The 20,624-nt window shown below is 28.1% G+C and overlaps 1 protein-coding gene across 1 annotated transcript in view; it reads left to right on the top strand.

Moving 5' to 3' along the window:
* The window catches only part of LOC122269131 (cytosolic carboxypeptidase 6-like), a 534,894-nt gene that overhangs the window by 232,699 nt on the left and 281,571 nt on the right, over nt 1–20,624 (top strand). The gene's annotated exons all lie outside the window — the stretch shown is intronic.

Raw genomic sequence — 20,624 nt, 5'->3', positions numbered from 1 at the left:
TATATATTTATATATATATATATATATATATATATATATATATACAATATCATAAAAAATGAGATATAAGAGTGAAACAAAATATATTGGGAAAAAAACAGAATATAGCTTAAAAAATAAATAAATACACAATGCAATTAAAAAAATATTTAAAGCATGAAGAATAAAAATAAATAATATACGAGAACTGCACAGCATTTCAGATGTAACTATCCATTTCGTTTTTCAATTTAATTCAAATTCTAATCTTCAGCAATCGATTACAAATTATACATTGCTTTATTTACTTGCAACCGGTGACAATATCACCAATGACGTCATCTAGTGAAAGACTGGAGCACAGGAGAATGTACACTATGGCGTGGAGGGGGTGAACAAGGTAATTGGGGAACGCAGATGGAATTGCGGATTTCCAATCGCTTGATGGGGTGGACGTGAATGAAGGGAATTTCCTTGTTGCGGTTACGGGTAAAGCCAGCCATCACATCACGCAGGCTATGGAAGGAGGCGCAGTTCTATGACCAAAAGGACTTGCTTCACTGAGTCAGCATTCGAATACGAATGAAGTTCATAACAAAGTGTACAAGATAGTCATGATGACTGCAGTCAAAGTTTTGAAATGAAAGACGTGCTTCATCATTGTCCATGTAGGACTGACATTCTAGAACTTTTTGATGCCTTTTGTTTGGAATCATATTTTCCCCTTCTGTTTGGATGGGAATTCTTGTTGTTAGATCAACTTATATAGAAGTTCAGGTTTATCCATGTTGTACTATGTTTCTTTTTCTGATCTAGAACGTTCTTATTGATTTTAACTTAGCCGCATTTTTCTTTTCTTAGTTTTTTCTTCTAATTTTATTTTTAAAAAAAAGTAATATTGCAGCATTTTTTTGGTGTTACGTAATGCTTTAAATGTGTCGTACTTTTTTAAACTAAATTGACAGCAAAGTAGTTTGTTCCTTCTTAATGGTGTATTATATAACTGCAATATTTTATTTGGCATTAGTTGTTTCCTTTTTTTTTTACACATATTTTTAAACTTTTTTCCGTATATTTATTTTTAAAAAAATACTATGACACCATTTTTAGTGCCATCTAATGTAAACAGTGCTCTGAGTGTTTCTTAAAGTTTTGCAAAATGGTTATCTTCAATGATTTTTTCCCCTTTATATTTTTCCTTTAATGTTTATTATTAAAAAAGACTATTGCACTGTTTTAGGTGTCATCTAAACGTACCTAATACTCAAAATGTGTCACAACTTTTGTCAAACTATTTACTCTTTTTTTAATTTTTTCTACCAATGTTTCTTGAAAGTAAATGCTGCAATGTGTTTAGGGACAACTAGCATATATATCACTCGAAAAAAGGAATTTTGGTTTCATTATCCAGTCAGAAATGGGATATTTTTACATACAATTAATCAATATGTAAACACTTACATTTAGTCACGATTCTTCTAATTTTTGATTTTAAACTATACAAACTAAGGTGACCGTTCTAAAATCTCGAGGACAGTCCTCGAATCTCATTGATTGTCTTTAAAAGCGTTCAAATTCCTTGAGAACACATATTAAAATGTATCTAAATTATGAAATGTGTCCTCAAATATAGTCGAATTAATAGAAAACATCACATCCTTTTTCTATATGCAGTGAAATATCAAAATAAATCCACATGTTTTTTTAACCAAGACAATTTCGTTTCACGGAGAATATTATTGAAAAGCAAATAAAGTACCACACCTAAACTAACATATACTTGCCTGAAAGTAATTTCAGCAATAAATAAATAAACTAATAATCATTAACCTCTTCATTCTGCAAGTGTTAAACAAATACAGAATACAGATAGATTAGAAGCGTTTGGTTATGATATCAAAATTGATGTAGATGGTTCTACATCTGATATTTGTTATTAATTTAAAAAATAAAGCTTTATTGCACATATAAATCAATATTTTCTATAAATCTATGATGTCCTTTAAGCGTAATATTTTTTAAGCACACTCCGCTAATTTTTCCTCAACTAATTGGTTTTTAAATCTGGTCCCCTTAATACCGATCATTTTTGCTTAAATTAATTATAAATTCCATTTAAATGTTAATTATAGCAAATGATTATCATTTTTAGAGTCTAAAGCAAACTTTGGTGTACTTTTGAAAGCACAGTTAAAACAGAATTAAAGCACAATAAAAAATAGCATTTTCTTTAAAATTTCCCGAAACAGTTTTGATTAACTCTACGAATAACATTTAAGGCAAAATTAATTTTTTATTCAGATACCATAAAGTCATGTTCCAAAGCTTTCATAACTCGGTTGAATAATGTTATCAATATAATGCAGAGACGTTATTATAAGTAAAATGGGAAACGTTATTCAACAATGCGTACGTGAAATAATTTCCTCAAAACATTATCATCCTACTGCGAAACATTAAATGCTTCGCCCCGTGAATTTCAAAAAGCCTGGAACTGCGAATAGTAGGTACATTACGAATTGCGTAATGCTTGCCTAATTTACCGACAGCCATTCAAAACGGAAAACCGCAAGCCGAATGCTATAACTGCATGAAATGAAGCTAAAAAAAATGGTAATACAAAACTTACATCCTTTTTTGCGGCCAAAACGCAACTCTCAAAAGAAAAGGAAAAAAAAAAATAACAAGTATACGTGATCGCCATTTCTATATTTGAGGAAAAGGAAAAGAAAAATGCTATTTTTTTAATATTTTTTTAAGCCCACCTTCCATATCTTCACTTCAGAAATGTAAAACTTTAAACGTATGTGTAGAGTCTACAAAATACCATTCGGCCCCTGCGTCTATTACGTTGTTCAACCCCAGTCACGTATCACGTGGCTTTTAAGGACAAAGCTTTTTTTTTTTATTATTACTTTATTTCTCCTTTTTTTCTGAGAGTGGTTAAAATGGGAATAGGGGGAGGAGAAAGAAGACTCGGTCTATTATTGACACACATCCAGGTTTTTACTGACCTCTTACATGATGGGGAATACCAAACTCAGTTTTCAGCACCCCTCCTCTTGCTTTCCCAAACGGGATACTGAAATTCGATTTTTTCTTTTGTTTTCACGTATAAAGCAAGATAAGATCTAAAGATGACAGAGAAAAAGAAAACACGAAAACACATACAAAGAGTTTTGTCGTGAAATGTATCGGGAATCTTAATAAGGAATTTTAAATATTGTATTTATTTTTTGTTTATACCGAACGTTTGATAAGCATGACTAACTTTTAAATACTCATTCAGACTTTTTTATTTGTTGTTACACATGGCTTTATTGGAAATATTAATCCATATACAATGTTCAGCTTTAAGTGGACATAAACAAAGAATAAAAAGGAACAAAATTACAAAAACACATGACAAACGCACATTAACACAAAGCGAACACAAAGATAAAATTTAAGTAAAAAAATATATACAGAGGAGAATGAGTAGTAGTCTTTAAAAAGAGTTCTTTGATTTCTGGCATCCCAGTAAAGTTTACGGAAATCACCCAGCTCTTGAGATTGTTTGTCTATAAAGGGCATACAAGCAAGTGGTCTGGGATCATGGTTCCCGAATTACAGATTTGGTACTCACTGGATGGAAGGATACCTATTCTGTTGAGGTGCTCTGCCAAGCAGTCATGGTCAGTTGAGAGTAGACTTTTTTTATTTATTTTCATCCTACTTATAGTTTCGAGACACAAACTATTAAACTTAATTGTCCATATATGATTCTAAGCAGAGTTCACCAAAACGCATCCAGACAGTCGCCTTGGCTCAGGAGATAGAGCGTTTACCTCCCTATGTGGTGACCCAAGTTCGAACCTCAGCAGTGGCTGGTTGACACGAATTCTGCTCTGAGCTTGCACCGATCACAGTGCTGACGTAAAATATCCACAGTGATAGACAGATCATGGGGTAGAATCCCCTTGCAGTCGGATTAACCGTCGGATGTTTTCGTAGTTTTCCTTTCCATGAAATGCAAATGCTGGTTAGTGCCATTAAAAAGTTCTTTATGAAGGTTACTTTATCCCAATGCTTAATCCACGATTTCCCTTATCTTCTGGATAGGGTTTAACATTGCAAGGATGCAAAGTAGAGCATTTATGGTCATAAACTTAGATTTGGGATGGCTGTTTACCACTAATTATGTAAAAAAATATGCATACGCATTTTACTCATCAAGTTGAAATTTTACTACTGATTGATAGTCCGTAAACTCAGAAATGGTTCGGCTGTTCAGCGCTGGTGATGAAATAAAAAAATAAAATAAGCATCTCGACACGTCTTTCTCGCATCAGGTTGAAATTTTAGTACTCAAAAATTTTAGCGGGTTTAAAAATACTTCTCATAACTTTTTGGGATTTTATCGGAAAGCTTTATTCTCATTACGCTGCAAATAGAGTATAAAAATTTAAAATAATGTGGAATAATATTTTTTGATTAGATATTTAACTAATGTTTCTTCAGTTGTTGCTTCACTACGGCGTTGGTTTTTTTTCTTCATTTTTTCTTCAATCTGTATTATAAAATGTCTATAATTTACAAAAGTAACCTCTGTTTAGCAATTTACTTCACAAAATCTAATAGAGGAATGAAATTGCTCTCTATTCTTATATAACAGAATTCCTCAAGGATTTTATAAAGCTAATTTCGAATTATTTTTTAAAGAAAATATTAGAGCTCTTTTATTATTTATCGTCTAGTCTGTTTTATTTTTGAACAATTTAAATAACAATAATGTGCGTAGATAAATTAATAATTATCTCCAATAACCATTTTTTTTTAATGTTTTGTGTTGAAAACGTTTCAACTGATTTATATCAAATGTTGGTTTTCATTCTTTGCTTTATAGATAACTAAAAATGCATACTGTATATTAAATAGGGGTACAAGCAAAGAGCAAATACTCAATCGCTAGTACCCCTATTTAATATACAGTATGTATTTTTAGTAATTTTTTCCCAATATTTAAAAAAAATTTACTTAAAATTAGTTTAATTGTAAAATGGTTGCATAAACCCTCCAGTACGGCAGCGGGCGTTGCAGATGAAATAATCTGCGCAATATTTTTTACCCCACATAAAAAAGTTAAAAAAATGGAGTATAAGTGAAAGTTAAGGATAGAATATTTAGGAAAAACGGAGAAGTTTTTCTTTTTTTTAATTTGATATCGACAAAAAGATACTAAATGTTTAGTTTTTTTTATCATTGTTTTATCTGTCTGCAAAGTACCTGTGATACTACAAGGAATTTAATGTGAGCAAACCTTAAATAAACACAAATCAGATCACCAAGCATTATAAATCTCTGAATTTCTCCCTTGTGAAGATTTTATTTTAGCATCATCTGCAAAGTCATCACTTCTTTCTGACTTTTTGTGGTCATAGTATAAGCATCCGTTTTTCGACTTTTGAAAAAGAAAAGCCAAAATAAAATTGTATAAAATTGAAATTGAAATAACATGAAGTTTTTAGAATAACTTTAATATTTTCAAATTATGCTAAGTATATGTTAGATAAAGCTTACTTTTCAACATAAAATAACATAATATAACACTTGGTAAAAAATTTCTTTTTGTTTTCTGTTGCTTTCGACTTTAAAAAAAAAAAAAAAGATCTTGGATATTTTCACGTCAATAATTTCAAATCTGTAACCTGTTCATCTTTAAGCTGCATTTCTTTAAATGACATTTTCGGTCTATTTTTTGTCGAAGTGTACAAGTTTAAAAACATTATACATAACAGGGGGTCGTATAAATATTGCTACAAACTTCTAAGGGTGTTTGGGCGCATCATCAGGATAAAACTGCGTAGAAACCCATGTCCGGAAGTGTCTTAGCACACCGCTGAAGTCGCTTCCTTAATATGAATTCTTTCTTCGTGTGCTTCTGAACAGATCATAATATAGAGAAGCACCCTTAGCCGACACCTTCAAACTAGACGATGCTTCCAAACGTGGATTTATATGCAGTTTTATTCCTGGATTTATATGCAGTTTTAAATTTGTCGCAACATTTACGCGTTCCTTTGTTACATATGACGTTTTTAAACTTGTACATTTCGATAAAAAATAGATTAAATATGTCACTTGAAGAAATCTGTAGCTTCAGGAACAAATCTAATTTCAGATTTGAAATTTGAATTTTGAAAACAGTGCCGTAGATTGACTCTGCAAATTCTGCTCCCGGGGTTCTGGATTTATGGTATTATAACTTTAACGACCTAAATCAACATATGGATTGCAAATCCTTTCTTCCAATTTAATTTATTCATCATAAACATTCCTTTCTTCAGATAAACACGCATTATATTATTTGATTAAACAAAACGCTGTAGATATAAATATCAATAAATCGCGAAAACTACTTCCTAAAAAGCATCAAAGGATTTCCATCCGGATTATTGCCCGGCTCCAGGCTTAATTAAAACAACACAAAACGCATTGTCTAGTTATAAATATTTCTCTTTGTTCTGATTATGATTTAGATGGAATTATCGATTTACTTATAAGTTATTCATTAAGTTTCTCTTAGCTAGGTTATAATTTGGAATGGCAATGCAGTTTATTCAGGCGTTTCAGGCACTAACCAATCATTCACCCGACGGGATAATCAAATAATAATTCCATCCTTCGCCCAGTGTCCAAAGCATCCGAGATCGTAACATCTGCCCCGATTACTTAATTAAAGATTTTCCCATACTATTCATCGCCTGGATTTCAGGAGTGATTCATTTTCTTTTAAATAAATTGCATGATTGATAGATTGATGGATTCGGTACATCTTTTTAGGTGTGTAGAGTTGCTTTGCTTATCTGGTCATTTAATAGCGAACTGATTGATAGTTAAATCTGTATAAAAATGACTTATTTTTATCAGTCATTTTGTGTTCGATGTTAAATAAATTTGTATTCAAGGAATTTCAGTATTACTATTTAAATTTGTTTTTAATTTATGTATTAATTCATTTGCTATTGTAGAACAGGAAAAGAACGTTTTATCACTTTATCATAAATATTTGGCTTTTTTTTTTCTTTTTTGATTTTTTATTAAATAAAGATTTTCTCATACTATTCATCGCCCTGATTTCAGGAGTGATTCATTTTCTTTTAAATAAATTGCATGATTGATAGATCGATAGATTCGGTACATCTTTTTAGGTGTGTAGAGTTGCTTTGTTTATCTAGTTATTTAATAGAGAACTGATATATAGTTAAATCTGTATAAAAATGACTTATTTTTATAAGTCATATTGTTATTATTTTTTGTTATGTTAAATATTTTTTTTGTATTCAAGGAATTTCAGTATTACTATTTAAATTAATTTTTAATTTATGTATTAATTCATTTACTATTGTAGAACAGGAAAAGAACGTGTTATCACTTTATCATAAATATTTGGCTTTTTTTTTCTTTTTTGATTTTTTATTAAATACGTCTAAGTTTTTTCATTCCATAAAAATAAAAACTTATTGAAAATTATACTTGCAATCAAAATTTCATGTTAATCATTACCAATATTAGGTTGAAAACACTTCATAAATTTGAATAAAATAATTAAAAGAGACAAATAGCTATTTTGGGAGTATGATATGTACCACCATTAGATGATCTTAGAGAGATTCTAGTCCAATAGAAAAATAACCTTTTTTTCATATCTTACCACAACCATTTAAAAAATACAGATCTATCTATCTTAATAGCAGTAGCTCAAGCACTTACAAGGTGATGTTTCAGTACGAAATAAGAAAAAGCGTAGAAATCGCTTAAGAGAGAAGACAATAATTCATTTCTTATTGTTTATTATTAATATCTTTATTACAATAATTTATTATTATAATTACATATTATAATAGTTATAATTATATATCATAATTATATATTATTATAATTATTTATTATTATATATTATTAAAATTTTATTTATATATTTTTATAATTATATATTATTATAATTATAATTATGTATTTTTATAATTATATATTATTATAATAATTTATTATTATAATTAAATATTATTATAATTAATAATGTCTTTATTCAAGTTTCATAAACACAAAAAAAAAACATTCTAAGATTCTTATAGTTAGTGAATTAGATATTTATAGTTATTGAATAGTTATCAAATTTTTACATAAAAACTTCACATCAAACCTACAGCTCAGTAAAATAAGCCAAAACTGTCTTAATTTGATTCTTAGAAACACTGCTGTTTAATGCAAGATTTCGCAATTTTTCTTTGTCCGTGAAAAATTTTAGGTTCACAATTATTATACTTTAGCTGGGAAATTCTTAGCCATCTGCATCATTGACAATATCAGAGATTTTAGTTTTAAATAAATATATATCTTTATGATAATTCAAAAAGTCAAAAATTATTATTACCTTTAAAAGATTATTTATAATCCCCTTCTTTAGAAAAGCAAATTATATCACACTTTGTAAAACTTTCAAATTCTTGTTTCGCAACAAAGGAAAAAAAAGAGAATGTATTCTAATGTATTTCCCGATACCTCGAAAGTTTTTGTATTTATAAAAAAAAAAGTTCAACGTTTTTCCTGGTAAAGAATAAAACTTATCTCCTTTGCAAAAACTTTTGAATACAAATCATGCGGCTTCAAAAAATTGGCTAAAAAGATTCTTCAACAGGAAGAAATCCTGTAAAGAACATTCTGTGGTCGCACGTTAACTTCAAAATAGATTTGTGCTTGTGTTTACATGGGCGACTTTTTGATCTCAAAAAGTTTATTTTCCGTGGAAAACTGGCGTGATTTACTTTTTTTGAATTAAATTGGATTGCATTTTAAAAGTAAAAATCTTCTGTGGCAACATTAAATTTTACGTCTCGTTATAAATGTGAATATATATATATTAACATAAAAAGCTTCTATTACTCTTTTTATGTTAGTTCTTCCCTATAAAACTTAATTCTAATTAATTATTCAAATCAAAATACTTTTTCATACTTTTAAAAAGCCACATTCTGTTCTTAAATCTATTTTTGGCTCAAGTATGCATAAATTTATGTAAAGACATTTTTCCCTTTAATCTTCATGGGAATCACTCGACCTATTTCTTAAACCAATAGTAATTTCTAAGATTTCCCTCTTTCCCTAAATTAGGACATTTTTCCGGATTTTACTTTGCAAGATTTTCCCTAACATATAATCAAGAAGCACAACTTTTCGTACAGACTTTCATGACTGCTCTGTTTAATAATTAATAAATAAACTTTATACCCTCCTTCCCCGCCTGAGACCTGTTTCAATCCTTCCACTCGGCAACGACGTTATATATATATATATATAAATATATAACGTCGATTGCCGTCTGGTTGCCGAGTGGACCAATATCTCAGAAAACGAAATTTGTAAAAAGTAAACTAATTATAATTGCACTTTTAGTGCACTTTTATGCACTTAATAATAAATGCATTGTATAAAATAATTTGTAAAAAATATACCCATTCAAATTTTTGTGCTGATATGAATGAAAATGTGCCGCAATGTGTATGATATATGAAGAAAAAAATCATCAGATGGTGCTCATTTACGACTCAAATCTTCTATAGATACTTACTAAAAATTGTTCTAACACTGGGCTACTGGGAATAGTTTATCATGATTAGTTATCACCCTAAGTAAATCAGAGCTAATGCTATGATCAAAAATAAAAATTGTAATAATTTTGTTAAAATGAAATTGAAAGAATGAATAAGGAAAAATCTTTACTAATTATATCTGTTTTAAAATTATCAGCCTCTTTTAAAAATTCTTTATAATTGGAATTATTTCTGTAAAATCTTAATGGTAATTATATTGGAAAAGAAACCTTATTCGCCAAGTTGAAATTAAAGTCTATACTCTTTTTAAGAGGAAAGTTAAATCATTTTCTTGTCAAAAAGTTTAAAAGAGATTTTTCTATTTTCATTATAATTTTAATTGTTATATATATAAAATTCATAGTCTGAGAGATTTCAAATATTAGTTTTGCTAAGAATTTATATTCTAGGACAAACTTGCTTTGCTAAAATTTCACAATCATTAAAATAAATGATCAAAAAATCGTCCATAAATATAAGAAAAGAGGAATATGCAGTCAGATTAAGATTAGCAATTGACTTAACAATTTATGTTCTTATAGGAAAAGAAAAAATATTGCAAACGTCAGTACTAAAAGTATTCCTCTTGGGAATACCATTATTTCGTTGAAAAAGAGAGTCATTAGATAAAGTATCATTGTTGTTTAACTTAACCCAGTAGGCACCAAGATTTTGGCTGTGGAAACAGCTACTCTTTATTTTTTCCTGTCTTTTAATGTATCACTATATATAAACTATAATGATCTTATAATAATTTTTATGAGAATAAAAAATATTTATTAAGTATTTAAAATTTTATAATGAAAATAGGCAAAATGAGAAAAAAATCTTTACTTTCTTTTCTATTCTCTGTTTTGAGCACAATCATTAAAAATATTTTTCACTGTAATTGTGAAAACTCTGTAGAAGTAAGTCATCTTAAATTCATGTCAAAAACTGATTCAAAATGTTTATTACAAGTAGCTGATTTTGAACATAATCCTTAAAAATATTTCTCTCTGTAATTGTGAGAAATATTTAGAAGTAAGTTATCGTCCATACCTGTCAAAAGTTGATCCAAAAAGTCTCTTATATTTAGCTGATTTTGAACACAATCCTTAAAAATATTTCTCTCTGTAATTGTGAAAATTCTTTGGACATAAGTTATCTTTTATTCCTGGCAAAAGTTTATCCAAAAAGTTTATTGCAAGTAGCTGATTTTGAACACAATCTTTAAAAATATTTCTCGTTATAATTGCGGAAAATCTTTAGAAGTAGGTCATCTTCTATATTTGTCAAAAGCTGATCCAAAAACTAGTAGCTGATTTTGAGCACAATCCTTAAAAAGATTTTTCTTTGTAATTGTGTAAATTCTTTGGAAATAAGTTACCTTCCATACTTGTCAAAAGTTGATCCAAAAAATTTATTACAAGTAGCTGATTTTGAGCATAATCCTTAAAAATATTTCTCTCTGTACTAGTGAAAAATCTTTGGAAGTCTTCTTCAATACCTGTCAAAGGCTTATCTAAAAAGTTTATTACGAGTAGATGATTTTGAACACAATCTTTAAAAATATTTCTCACTATAATTGCGGAAAATCTTTGGAAGTAAATCATCTTCAATACCTGGCAAAACCTGATCCAAAAAGTTTGTTACAAGTAGCTGATTTTGAACACAATCCTTAAAAATATTTCTCGGTATAACTGCGGAAAATCTTTAGAAGTAAGTCATGTTCAATACCTGTTAAAAGTTGATCCAAAAAGATTATCATAAGTATCTGATTTTGAACACTATCTTCAAAAATATTTCTCCCTCTAATTGCGGAAAATCTTAAGAAGTAAGTCATCTTCTATACCTGTCAAAAGGTGATCCAAAACGTTTATTACAAGTAGCTGGTAACGACTACTATGTTCATTGGTCCCTATTCGGGAGCCTTGGCGGGAAGTAAAGCCATATTCTATTATCACTTACTCTGTCTTTTAACATTTTAGCATTGAGTATGATAATATTGAGATTACTCAAACACTTTTTTTGTCTGATAGTTCTGGAATGGAAAGTGGGTGGTTTTTTGCTCATATGGTCTTCTTCAAAATCTAACTATTACCAATTTTTCTTTTTAATAAAATATTACCTGACATGAAATATAATAATACTAAAACCAAATAATGATGTGAGATTCATGCTGAAAAAATCGAAAGTGGATATAAACAATCAATATGCAAGTTCTGTAAAAATAAAATACTTGCTGTATTAAATGCAATGTTAAGTTACATAAAGAGTTCTCTAAGTTGCATCGAATTTACCAATTTGAAAAAAATAAGCAGGTTTATTGTGGACAAAATAATTATGTTTTTTTGTTGTTAAAATTTGCTAATTTTATATTTTATTTATAAAAAAAGAATGTTCGATTGTCTAAAATAGGAGGGTTTTCGACATAGAAAAATGGAGGGGGTTGGGAGAAAAATTCTAATAGATGTTTACCTGTCATTAGGCGCCAAAGCTCCCAAAGCGTTTCGGGGACAAGCTATAAAAATAGAACTAATTAATTTTTTAATACAAAATCTTTTATTTTGTTTTACACATGTTCATTAATAAATGCACTAATTCTAAAGAATTAAAAATAAAATATTATCACTTGACATAGAGGCATCTAATTTGTTTTAATAAGAACGAGGAATTTTCAGTTTTTTTTCCATCAATTTTATCATTAAGATTAATTAGGCTATGAATTTTAAGTAGCTCGTCAAGAATTTTATTAATTGAAAGTGAGGTATATAGGTTTTCGTAATCAAAACAGCTTAGAGAATCAATTTTATTTAAAGTTTTTAGTGTTTTTAAAACTTCTGTGTTATTTTTAATATTCCAATTCAGGTGATTATTATTTTTAGTATGCTTGTTAATTTTAATGTATACCATTTAAAGAATATTTTCAAGATAAACGTCAATTTTTTTAATGTTAATATTGTCGCCAATAGCAATAAACCGAAATTTAGTTTGGGTTTTATTGAATTTTGGATTAGCAAAAGGAAAAGAATAACTGTTAATATTATTTGGTTTAATTTCTATCCTTTTATCGATAGCTTTAATTTTATTAATAATGCAATCCACAGTTGGCGTTAATTTGTTTTAGAAAATTATGTTGCTTAGCTCAACAGAAATGAGTTTACAAAAAAAAGATGAAATTCAAATAATAACAAAATGATTACAAACTTTATCTATAGTGGTAATACGGAAACTGTTTTGAATTGTCTGTAGTTCTCGATTAAATTCAGAGTTTAAAATTTAAGTACCTACGAAAAATTAATTTAATATTTTCATTTTAATTTCAAAATCTCTAAATTTTGAATTTTTTCACAATAATTTATTAGTTTTCCTTCCATTCACCAAAACCTTTAACTGGAGCATTATGTTTGTATAATAATTTTAAAATGAATTTATCAAGAATTTTAATATAAATAGAAATAAACTTGTTTTTAAAATTAAGAAAAGGTAATCTTAATTTAAAGCTTTGCACTTTGCAAGCTTACTATTCTTAAAAATATTTGATTATTAAAAATATTTGATAAATATCATCATAGTTGTTGAAGATATCAAAAATGTATAGTGGTTTTACATTCATCACATTTACAATGATAGTTAAAATATTCTGTAGGTGAATCCTTATAATTAAAATAGTTCATTCAGCATAACAAAAAAATTTATTGAAAGCGACCATTCTGTATTGTACCATATTCATTTAGTTACACAATTTTGTTTGGTACCGTATACATTTAATATGCGTGATTATTAACTGCTTTATTTTAATATGAAATAAAATAAATTATAGGAAAAATTACCATTGAAGAATACAGCTATTAAATATTTGCAACATTATTAAGTATTTGCAGCAAATATTTGCAACAAAACAAGACACTTGTCAACATGTATTTTAATGTTAAAAGAATTGCGTGCATTTTAAATAAACAGACTTTAAGTTTAAGAATTTAACATAAAATTTTCATAAATTGTAGTTTAAAAAAGTAGAACGTAGATTTATTCAGTTTAAGAACATTGTTTGTTCCAAGCCAACATTCTGCTTTGTACTTCTGTTAGCGCATTTCATCACCATTTACGCACATACTACGGGATACACTTCCGCAATCTTATTGGCCATTCTGACATGAAAAGCAACAATTCTCGATGCTTTCAGTAAATACTGTGCTTTGTATTATCGTCTTTTTGACCATTAGTGAAACATTACTGCTGTCTTGTATCTTCATTTGAGGCGATTTAGAAATCGTGACACGTCTTCGCATTATAATCTCCCATTTTCACCTTGGTTGCAAAATACAGCGTAGGAGATTTTTAGGCATTAATTGGTTAACAGTGCAAAAGGGTCGTATATCCAGAATATAGTGATTGCTTTCAAGAATCCGGGATGCTTGGAGCATGTCTGGTATTATCTAGAGAGTTTTAGATTTAATGGTACCTGGTGGCCAGGTTGGTTTTCGATTAAATACTTACAAAATCCAAGTTTTTGGTAGTACAAGTCAAAGTAAAGAAAATTCATCTAACCTCGTGTAAGAGTAACTATGACTCTTTGAAGGATACATTCTATTCTATTATTTCAAAAATAAGGAAACATTTAATTATATATATCACAGAAATAAACAAATATTTTGGGTACAGGAAATAATTTTTCAAAAATAGTATCGAAAATAGTTAGAAATTAAACAAAATAAATTCATGTTTACGACTAATAATGTTTTGATATTAAGTATTTCATAATGTATAAACAAATGTTTATATAAATAAATGGTATATAAACAAATATTTTGGGTAAAGGAAGTAACTTTTCAAAAGCAATAAATTGAAAAACAACTAAATTAATAATTTTTAATAATATTAAGAAAATAAGCAAAAGAATACATATTTAGAATAAATAATATTTTTATATTAGTTATTTAAATATTAGGTATTAAAGAAAGCCAGGTTACTAAAAGTGCTTACTAAAATCCCAAAAAGAAATGAAATATAAAATGCTGTAAATGCCAAAAGACGATTTTTTTTGCTTTTTATAACAATTTTTTTCTTTCATACTTTAAGCAGATTTTGTTTAGTTCTCTATAATTTAAAAATATTTTTCTTCTTATCCTTATCTAAAACGTTTTAAAAGGCGATGCATTAAAAAAGAGAATTAACTTATTATTCTTTTAAATATCTAGCTTTTTAAAATGTTATAAATCCAATTATTTCGTTAATATTTTAAATCAAATTAATAAAATGTTTTTTAGCACTTTTGTTTTACAATTGACGAATTAATTACTGTCTTAACACCCTAGAGTAAGACTAGCATTACAACAGGATAAAAAAATTTTACTATAAAAAGGAATTTTTTAAAATATTTTTTTTCTTTTTGTTAATCTAAACATGTAAGCATTTATGAAAATCTACGCATATAGTTCATATAAGCATTTAGGCTTTGCTCATAATAACTGATTAATACTTATTTTATTGCAAATATTTTATTTTGAAATATTTCGTTAATTATTTTCCTAACAGCTTGATGAAAGTAAACTAGTAAATTTATCTCATTCCTTAAAAAGATAAATCGACTAGGAATTGATATATTAAGTCATGGGGATTTTGAGTTTAAGTTCAACACTGTCTTACCTGAAATCTGCAAAAATTATATTGACATTTTTGCTTTCAACTGTTAAATCTTTGCTTATTTCTTTATTCTTATTTAAAACCTTTAACAAAAAAAATGACTTTAAGGTATCTGCCTCTTGCAAAACCGCGAATTTGAAATTTATTTTATTATAAATTTAAAGTTTCTGTAGTCGTAGCTTTCTAAAAATACTTTTGTTTGTACTCCAATTATTTGCAAAATTGCAGCAGTTTTTGTACTAGGTGATAACAGTGGATAGACTAGAGATTTTAAGTCTCAGAATGTTTCTGTAGTCGTAGCTTTCTGAAAATACTTTTGTTTGTACTCCAACTATTTTCAAAATTACAGCAGTTTTTGTGCTAGGTGATAACAGTGAATAGACTAGAGATTTTAAGTCTTAGAATGTTTCTGTAGGCGTAGCTTTCTAAAAATACTTTTGTTAGTACTCCAATTATTTGCAAAGTTATAGCAGTTTTTGTGCTAGGTGATAACAGTGAATAGACTAGAGATTTTAAGTCTTAGAATGTTTCTGTAGTCGTAGCTTTCTAAAAATACTTTTGTTTGCACTCCAATTGTTTCCAAAGTTATAGCAGTTTTTGTGCTAGGTGATAACAGTGAATAGACTAGAGATTTTAAGTCTTAGAATGTTTCTGTAGTCGTAGCTTTCTAAAAATACTTTTGTTTGTACTCCAATTATTTCCAAAGTTACAGCAGTTTTTGTGCAAGGTGATAACAGTGAATAGACTAGAGATTTTAAATCTTAAAAAGCGTTGAGCTCAAAATCAGATTTTTCTTCTTCACATTCTACACCACCTTAAATACGATATTTCATATTGTTTTTAAAATAGTTGTTTACAATGTTTCATGAGTTTTTATGATTATAGCGCACATGTTTTGAACTACAAACTATGAGAAAAAATTTGATTTTTTTTTACACATGTAGCAAAGAGGCGAGAGGAAAATTTTAAAAATTTTCCTCTTTAACTACATTGATCCCTTACTCAGAAGTATATGCCCTTGCTTTTAATATAACAGTTTAAAGCATAATTGATAACCTTGAAAATAAAATTCGCGAAGGATTTTTTGGGGGTGATAGAATTATTTTTTAAAGTGTTTAGTATATATGCAAAAAAGTGACTTACTTTTATCTAAAAATGGCCATTTAGAAAATAATAATTGTTTTGCTAGTTTTATAAATTTTTACGCATTATAAATCATGTAAACTAGTTTTTGAAAATTTTACATTAATATTTAAGAAAAAAGTAATCACAACTAGGCGGATGTCTAAGGATATGTTAAGTATCTTAATTACTCAAATACTTAACTGGAAATATGTATGCATTTGTAAAAAAAAAAATCTTTTATAAATATATTCAGTCTTATTTTTGGAATTATATGAACTTTGTCATTGCTAAATTCTTGAAATGCTATGATGGAAACACTAAAACATTGTTGTCGTTATTCATGTTTAATGCCTCACTGTCCCTTAATGACCCTTAGAGTCAAGTGGAGGAAAATGGGCCCGTGAAGTGAAGTATGATTGCATTGAAAAAGATCTATTTTTTTCTTTTTAAACTAAGATAAGTAGTTCATTTATTTTTAGAGATATATACTGAGGTAGTAGCAAGCATTTTTAGTTTAATTTTAGAAACTGATAACTAGATAACTGTTTTCAAACTATCTATTTAGGATCAACTCTCAAAGTATGTTTGTTTAAGCTGCTGTTGAGCTTTTCTAATAATATAATAAATTGGAATTTCTACTAATTTTAAAATTGTAACACCGAGAAAAAATTTCTTATGAATTTTATGTTTTATAGTGTGGAATGATAGAAGAAAAAGGAATTATTACATGCGTGTGATTCAATTAGAACAAAAAATACTGAAATATTATAATATCTTGCAACTTATTCAAAAAAGTATACATGAATTTTCGCACAAGATTTTGTCTTGATATAGTAGTTTTTGAACAGAAAACAAAATGTTTGTTATAAATAGTCACAATGTCTGTTGAAAATAGTAAAAACACTTTAAATTTATACTATAGGCATTAATTTTGACCTTGTCATTTTTTGTTCAACTATGCCAAAACCTATTAGATTTTTCTTGCTAATTTTGATGAAATTGTGTACTGCATCTTAAGTGAAACTATAATTTCGATAATCAAGAAAATTAATTCTAATTGTATATCAAGATAAAAAAAATTATTTTGAGCATTTGTACTTTAAAATGCATGTATTTAAGAGAATTCTCATTTTAAAAACAATTTTTACATATTTTTATTGTAATTTACACTAATTTTAGAGTTACCACCAATTTACTTCTTCACGGGGGAGGGGGTGTATCTGAAATATGTTTTTTATGCAAAAAGCTATGTTTTATATTATTTAATTGGTATGAATCTAACGTATGTAAAATACATCAAAACTTTCGTTATAAATTTAATTGTCTGTTTTAGAACCTTCTTTAAAAAAGTTTTATATTAGCCCCACTTTTTACCTCATCCTACTTACCGTGTTCAGAATTTTTTTTAACAGTGTTTTTTTTTTCAAAACATTTTTTTTTAAGCAACGTTTTATTATAACGTTGGCTGTTATAACAGTTTTGTTTCAGAAAATATTGAAATGACATTTTTCGCAACTAATTTAGAAATCACATTTATTTATATTTCTGAAACGCGTCTGCGATAAAATTATAAAAATATAACAGAAATATTTTAAATGTTTTTAATGAAAAAAATGGCATATTTTGAATCGCAAATTTAAATTATTAGAAACCAAGAATGCTTCAAAAATGCAAATGCAACATTTCAATTATATATACTGAAATCAGATATTTTTCTACTTAAAAAGTGAATTTTAAAATGTATTACAGTGTAAGAAATGCAAATATACAATTTGTAATGTTAGAGTTCTATAACGGTTTGAGGTAGCCTACAGATGTTAGTATAGTCATTGATTTTCCTAGTCAATTTTCACTTCCTTTTCGATATTGAAATCCACAAATTTTCAGAAATAATTAAATATATGTTTATTATTGCGTTCAATACTACTATAACATAGTAATATATTTACTATAAGGTTCTGAACCGGGATAGCCTGGTTGATAGGGCGTTGAGCCCATGTCCAAGAAGTCGTGAGTTCGATCAGCGCGAGCCGAAAACTTCCCTCGGACTAAATGGCTACTGGTGCAGAAATCTGTCGGGTTACAAATTCTTCTATGTTCCCATAACAATTCATCTTTCTCTGATTTAGGTCAAAATTACGGTCTGTGGATGAGTGAATTAGTATATAAATAGATCCACTCTATAAACGGATTGTGACGTATGTGCTATTTAAGGCGGAAGTCGAATTCTCGGCCATAGATGGCGCCACTGGAAACCACGACGAAGCGCATCCCCTTTGCCTTAATGGTATATGACAACAACAACTATAAGATTCTATAGTTACTGTTGAATTTTTTAAATTATAATTACTCAAATAAGCAAAACGCTTATCATTAATTGTTTAGGAATATATACATCGTGGTTAGACATATGCAAGTCATCTTCACTTAAAAAAAGTAATAATTATTCTATATATGTACAATTTTATGCTAGTTTTAGAAAATATTACGAAATGTTGCAAATCGGCAAAAAAACGCTTTTCTTTCCTGGAAATTAAATTGAAGTTTTCCAAATAAATCATGGCCTTAGAACTATCATTGCGGGAGATGAAAGATTAAAACAATATTCAAACACACTTAAAGTTTTCAATATAACTTCAAATGTAATAAACATTTTTCATGTTCGTAAATCTCATTTCTTTTCCAAGGAAATCATTTTCACTTTCAATATTTCTTTTACTTTGTATGTAAGTATTTCAATATCTAGTAAATGCCAACACTACCAGTAGAGCTCTCCTTTCATAATATAAAAGCATACACCACTTTGGTTCTATTGGTTTTAAGATCTTGAGTATGCAAAGAGAAAAAACCATTGCGGCCCTAAATCCGCATTAGAAATTCTTCACTTTTTCCAACACCAAATGGAAATGACTTAAGAATCGTTCGTAAAAGGAAAGATAAAAACAAAAAAGAAATCACTAGAAATATGCTGACGGGGGCTTATATATTTGCACAGAAGAAAGGTTGTGTACATCCTGGGTTTTAAACTTAAGCTGGTCTTTTTTAATACGTTTTTTTTCGATATGCGTTTTTTTGCCATCTACTCTTTTTGTGTGCTTCAAAAAATGTTTCAAAAGTATGGGTATCTCAATACTTTTCTTATCTCCTTGTATTGTAAGTTTCGTTTAGAAAGTTTTCTTCGTGCATTTTGTTTAAAAGTTTTCTTAGAGAAAGCTGATGTTATTTCTTTTTTCTACGTAAAGTTGGGTAATATGGTTTAGAAAATTTATAATATTGTTTGTTAGTTTATTTCAACTGTGTTTATCAAACATACTCTTTTTGTTTTCTTTAATTTTATAGGTGTATGTATATAGATATATTTGAATGCAATGAACATTTTTTTAATATAAATTTAAGTATTAGAGATATAAAGACAGTTATACAAACAACGTTATTTTTTAAAAAAAAAATGAAATATTGTAAAAATACAGAATTTTGGAATTAAAACCGTGTGTGTACTTATACAGGGTTATTCATAGTTCCCTCCGGGGTTTCGAAGCGTTATAGCAAAAAAACGAAGACGAATATGGCAAAAAAGAACATATGAAATTATTCCGAAAGTATTCAAGTTTTAATTTAAGCAGTTGCCAGTAATGGCAGTAACATGTACCACTGAAGCCAGTTGCAGTAAGGAAAAATGGCGTTTACAGGCGGAGGGAATTATGAATAACCCTGTATAAGTCCAGCGTGTTTGTTGGAGGCTTGTTTGCCGACAGAGCTTTGTGGTCTTTAATAATAGACAGTTAATTGTAACTGGTTCTTTCTTCACAATGTCTGCTGATTGTTTTAAGGGCCATTAAAAATCCCTATTATTGATATTAAAAAAATAAAATATCTCTCAGTGACTCAACTCAGTTTTACTTTACTGTATGCCCCACTGCCACATTTTTCTTCACTGCCACAATTCATATTATGAACAATTTATAATTAATACCCGAAAAGAAAACAAAACTAAGTAAAAACAATTGAGCAAACAATAAGAAATTAATACTGCCAGTATAAAATTAGAAAATTAAAATAAATTTCTAACTGAAATACATGGAGCTTAAAATTAAAATAAGAGCTTTAATTTATTATATTCTTTCTAGGAATAGTTTAAAATAAATTTTGATTAATACCTAATGAACCTCTGAATGTTTACTTTAAAATAAAAGAATCTCCCAATGCATCTATTTAGTACAGAGAACATTCGAACTGAATTTATAATTTCCACAACTAAAA

Source organism: Parasteatoda tepidariorum, chromosome 7 (assembly GCF_043381705.1).
Source record: "Parasteatoda tepidariorum isolate YZ-2023 chromosome 7, CAS_Ptep_4.0, whole genome shotgun sequence".
In the NCBI taxonomy this organism is placed as follows: domain Eukaryota; kingdom Metazoa; phylum Arthropoda; class Arachnida; order Araneae; family Theridiidae; genus Parasteatoda; species Parasteatoda tepidariorum.
The sequence above is the reverse complement of the archived record's forward strand: the minus strand, read 5'-3'. Positions and strand labels throughout refer to the sequence as shown.